Raw genomic sequence first — 5528 nt, 5'->3', positions numbered from 1 at the left:
TTTTTTTTTTTTTTTGGGGACAGAGTCTCGCTGTGTTGCCCAGGATGGAGTGCAGTGGTGTGATCTCAGCTCAGTGCAACCTTTGCCTCCTAGGTTTAAGCAAGTCTCCTGCCTTAGCCTCCCAAGTAGCTGGGATTACAGGTACCTGCCACCACACCTGACTGTTTTTTGTATTTTGTTTTTTTAAGTAGAGTCAGGGTTTCACCATATTGGCCAGGCTAGTCTTGAACTCCTGACCTCAGGTAACCCACCTACCTTAGCCTCCCAAAGTGCTGGGATTATAGGCATAAGGCACTGTGCCTGGCCTCATTCATTTTAATTAATGATGGAATGTTGAATGGGAGAATCATCAGAGATCATCTACCACATTCACCTCCCTCTAGACGAAGAAAATTAGGCTTTTTTTTTTTTTTTTTTTGACATCTTAAAAGACAATCAGGGCCAGGAGCAGAGGCTCACGCCTGTAATCCCAGCACTTTGGAAGGCCGAGGGAGGTGGATTACCTGAGGTCGGGAGTTCGAGATCACCCTGGTGAACAAGGTAAAACTGCATCTCTACAAAAAATAAAAAATTAGCCAGCCATCATGGTACGTGCCTGTAATCCCAGCTACTCAGGAGGCTGAGGCAGGAGAATTGCTTGAACCTGAAAGGCAGAGGTTGCAACCAAGATCACACCACTGGACTCCATCCTGGGAAACAGAGTAAGACTCCATCTCAAGGAAAAAAAAAAAAAAAGACAGCCAGGGCCAGGCATGGTGGCTCATGCTTGTAATCCCAGAACTTTGGGAAGTTGAGGTGGGTGATCAGAAGTTTGAGATCAGCCTAGCTGAAAGGATGAAACCCCAACTCTACTAAAAATATAAAAATTAGCTGGGCGTGTTGGTGGGTGCCTGTAATCCCAACTACTCTGGAGGCTGAGGCATGAGAAATGCTTGAACCTGGGAGGTGAAGGTTGCAATGAGCAGAGATCGTGCCACTGCAGTCCAGCCTGGGTGACAAAGTGAGACTCTGCCTCAAAAAAAAAAAAAAGACAGTCAGATGCCCCTTATAGTGTGTATAATTGTGATCATCACAGACTCTGACAATAAAGTCAGTTATTGGAACACATCCTCTTTGTTAGAAGGGTCTTTAAGGAGCACCCCTCACAAATTCCAGATAAAAACTTCAGGCCTCCTCTGAGTTAGAGCTGGACTACCCCATGGCCTCTATCACCGGAGGCTCATCCCAATAAGACCTATGGCATGGAGGAACTAAAGAAAAGACAAAGTGCTCTGTAAGCAACTGGATACCAAGAGAAACTCTAAAATCCACAGTGGGGAAAGTTGTTCTATCTTTCCAAGCTTGAGTGAACTAAGGGGAGGTGAGAGGTCAGAAGTATTCCATTAATTAATATCCTGCCACATGTAAGGAAACTTCATGAGTTGAGTAAGAAGCAAACTCCCCCTGCTAGTCACTAAGAGCCTAGTCAATGAATGTCAAAATCATTAGGAAGCAATGTCATTTCATATTTTCCAAATGATGACAGAGGAGAATGTTTAATTGTATCCATTTTCTGGGAAAACTGATACTGTAACTATGAAGATATTTATGAAGCAAAAGGGCCCTTTACCTACAGAGGTGCATAAACACACTCAGACTAGAATTTCTAGATTTCTAAGTAATTGTTTCTGGTATTAGACCCCCCAGTGGCCATCCCTTTATTAAAACTTGTCATTGCATGTTTAAAATCCTATCCACTGAGTTGGTTTTAACCTTACTGGAAAGGAATTTATAAATAAATATCAAAGCACATGGTAAGATTACATTCCTAGGAATCTATTCTAAGGACATCATCAGAGGTTTGCACAAAGCCATTGATACGGTTTGGCTCTGCATCCTCAACCAAATCTCATCTTGAATTGTAATCCCCACATGTGGAGGGATAGAGGTGATTGGATCATGGAGGCTATTTCCCCCATGCTGTTCTCATGATACTGAGTGGATTCTCATGAGATCTGAGGGTTTTATAAATGGCAGTTTTTCCTGCACTCACAGTATCTCATGCTGACTTGTGAAGAAGATGCCTACTTCCCCTTCCACCATAACTGTAAGTTTCCTGAGGCCTCTGCAGCCCTGTGGACCTGTGAGTCAATTAAACTTCCTTTGTTTATAAATTACCCACTCTTGGGTAGTATCTTTATAGCAGTGTGAGAACAGACTAATACAGATATATACAAGGATATTCATCCAACACTATTTACAAGAACAACAAAGTGAAAGCAATTTAAAGGTACAAAATGAGATTGGTTTTAAAATATATGGTATATTTGTATGAAAAAAAAATTTTTTTTTGAGACAGCGTTTCGCTCTTGTTGCCCAGGCTAGAGTGCAATGGTGTGATCTCAGCTTACCGCAACCTTCACCTCCCAGGTGCAAGCCATTCTCCTGCCTCGGCCTCCCGAGTAGCTGGGATTACAGGCATACACCAACATGTCCAGCTAATTTTTGTATTTTTAGTAGAGACAGGGTTTCACCACATTGGCCAGAATGGTCTTGAACTCCTTACCTCAGGTGATCTACCTGCCTCAGCCTCCCAAAGTGCTAGAATTACAGGAATGAGCCACCGTGCCCAGCTCGGAAAAACTATTATGTAATCATTGAAAATAATGTTCCTGAAGACTTTATTTTTTTCTTCACATATATGTGTGTATAGGTGTGTGTAAATATATATATTTTGTTTTTTATTTTTTTTCATTTTTTAGTTTTTGAGTATCTATGTGTGTTAGTCAGTTTTCATGTTTGTTTGTTTTTTGAGATGGAGGTGTCTCGCTCTATTGCCCAGGATGGGGTGCAATGGCACAATCTCAGCTTACTGCAATGTCCACTTCCCAGGTTCAAGCAATTCTCCTGCCTCAGCCTCCTGAGTAGCTGGGACTATAGGCCCATGCCACTGAGCCCTGCTAATTTTTGTATTTTTAGTAAAGACGGGGTTTCACCATGCTGGTCAGGCTGGTCTTGAATTCCTGACCTCACAACCTGCCCGTCTTGGCCTCCCAAAGTGCTGGGATTACAGGTGCGAGCCACCACACCCGGCTGTTTTTTAATAGAGACAAGATCTCACTCCATCACCCAGGCTGGACAACAGTGGCATGGTCACAGGTCACTGTAACCTCAAACTCCTGGGCTCACAGGATCCTCCTGCCTCAGCCTCCCAAGTAGCTGGGACTCCTGGCATCTGCCACCATGCCCAGCTAATTTAATTACTTTTTAACTTTTCTGTCTCACTATGTTGCCCAGGCTGGTCTCAAACTCCTGGCCGCAAGTGAACCCCCCACCTCAACCTCCCAAAGTGCTAGGATTACAGGCACGAGCCAGTGCACCCAGCCTTTCATATATTTTTATACCAAAAAAAGAAAAAGAGAATTCCCCTCCCTCTGTCTCTTCCTAGGCTCCCTAGAGAAAAATAACTACCACAAATTTGGCATGTACTCTTTCTATACAGGTTTTCATACGTCATTTATTTAGTGACATAAGGGAATGTTAATAATATAAATATGTAATTTTTTGGATAAATATATAATTTTTTAAAAAGCAGAAAGCTAAAATATATGTGATGAATGACTCCAACCTCAATTTTAAAATAAATATACCTATAAATTTATTCATTCAAAATTATGTTTATTAAGAATATACTAGGGGTGGTCAGGTGTGGTGGCTCACTCCTCTAATCCCAGCACTTTGGGGGCCGAGGCAGGCAGATCACCTGAGATCAGGAGTTTGAGACCAGCCTGACCAACATGGAGAAACCCCGTCTCTACTAAAAATACAAAATTAGCTGGGAATGGTGGTGCCTACCTGTAATCCCAGCTACTTGGGTGGCTGAGGCAGGAGAACTGCTTGAACCCAGGAGGCAGAGATTGCAGTGAGCCAAGATCATGCCATTTGCCCTCTAGACTGGGCAACAAGAGAGAATCTCAGTCTCAAAAAAAAAAAGAAGAAGAATATACTAGGGGCACTGGGCTCCTACGGTGGGATTTCCAAGTCCTGCCAAGGGAGACACATAGGGACTGATGGGTTTCCAGATCCATATCCTGGCAGATATCTCTGGCTCAGTGTCCCCCATTGGCTACCTGCCACCTTTGAGGGAGCTCTGAATGGAAGTCCCCCCTCATGTCCCGCCACCCTCCTCAGTCTGGCCATTGAGAGGTGACCCCAGCAGAACTGCATTGAGGTTGCTTTCAAATCCTCCATCGAGAGTTCCACCAGATGGCCTGGGTGGACCAGATGGAACAAGACTAGACCACGCCAAACCATGCTGTTCTTGCTGGGGGTGGGGGTGGGGGTGGGTTGACATACAGGGTAGACTGGCAGCTCCAGCATTATAAAGCTGAGATGCAATCCTAGGGTGCCCGGGTATGGGAGTGTCACATAGAATGCCCTTCTTCCAGTCAGCCTGCCTTCAGCTTCCTCAGGTATGATGACAACTTCCCATCAGAACCTCTTTTTTCCCTTTTTCCACCACAGAGATGAGACACATGAGTGGGAGAAAGAGCTCAATAAATAATCTCATTTGTATAATCATCAGTGATCTACCTACAGACAGGTGACTAGACAGGGATGCAAATAATAAAAAAAAAGAATATGCTAGTGACTGGGAGCAGCAGCTCATGCCTGTAATCCCAGCACTTTGGGAAACAAAGGCAGGTGATCACCTGAGGTGAAGAGTTCGAGACCAGCCTGGCCAAAATGGCAAAACCCCGTCTCTACTAAAAATATTAAAAAATTAGCCAGATGTGGTGGCAGGTGCCTATAATCCCAGCTACTTGGGAGACTGGGGCCTGAGAATCACTTGAACCTGGGAGGCAGAGGTTGCAGTGAGCCAAGATCACGCCACTGCACTCAGCCTGATGATAGAGCAAGACTCCATCTAAAAATAAAAATAAAAAAGAATAGTTGCTGAGCACTGTTCTTAGTGCTTGTAATTTAGTGGAGGAAGACAGATAACCAACAAACAGACAATATATAAAGTACAAAATGTAAGAAGAGAATTTTCCATTGCTTTCTTTTTATTTTTGAGACAGAGTTTCGCTCCTGTTGTCCAGTCTGGAGTGCAATGATTTGATCTCGGCTCACCACAACCTCTGCCTCCCGGGTTCAAGTGATTCTCCTGCCTCAGCCTCCTGAGTAGCTGGGATTACAGGCATGCACCACCACATGCAGCTAATTTTGTATTTTTAGTAGAGACGGGATTTGTCCATGTTGGTCAGGCGGTCTCGAACTCCCTACCTCAGGTGATTCACTCTCCTTGGCCTCCCAAAGTGCTGGGATTACAGGCGTGAACCACTGCACCCAGCCTCCATTGCTTTCTAGGATGCATTTTCAGTGCTGAGGTTGTCAATCACATTGATTCTCCAGCTTTACTGGAAATGTTGAAAAAGGTACCATAGGCAATTAAAAACAAAAAGACTATGTTGGGACAAAAATTGTATCCCTTTTCCACCGGACATGTATGAAGAAAGACAAATACTACTGGGTGATTGCACTCAGTG

The sequence above is a fragment of the Sapajus apella genome, unplaced genomic scaffold (genome assembly GCF_009761245.1).
Source record: "Sapajus apella isolate SASKATOON/1434 unplaced genomic scaffold, GSC_monkey_1.0 scaffold48, whole genome shotgun sequence".
Lineage (NCBI taxonomy): Eukaryota > Metazoa > Chordata > Mammalia > Primates > Cebidae > Sapajus > Sapajus apella.
The sequence above is the reverse complement of the archived record's forward strand: the minus strand, read 5'-3'. Positions refer to the sequence as shown.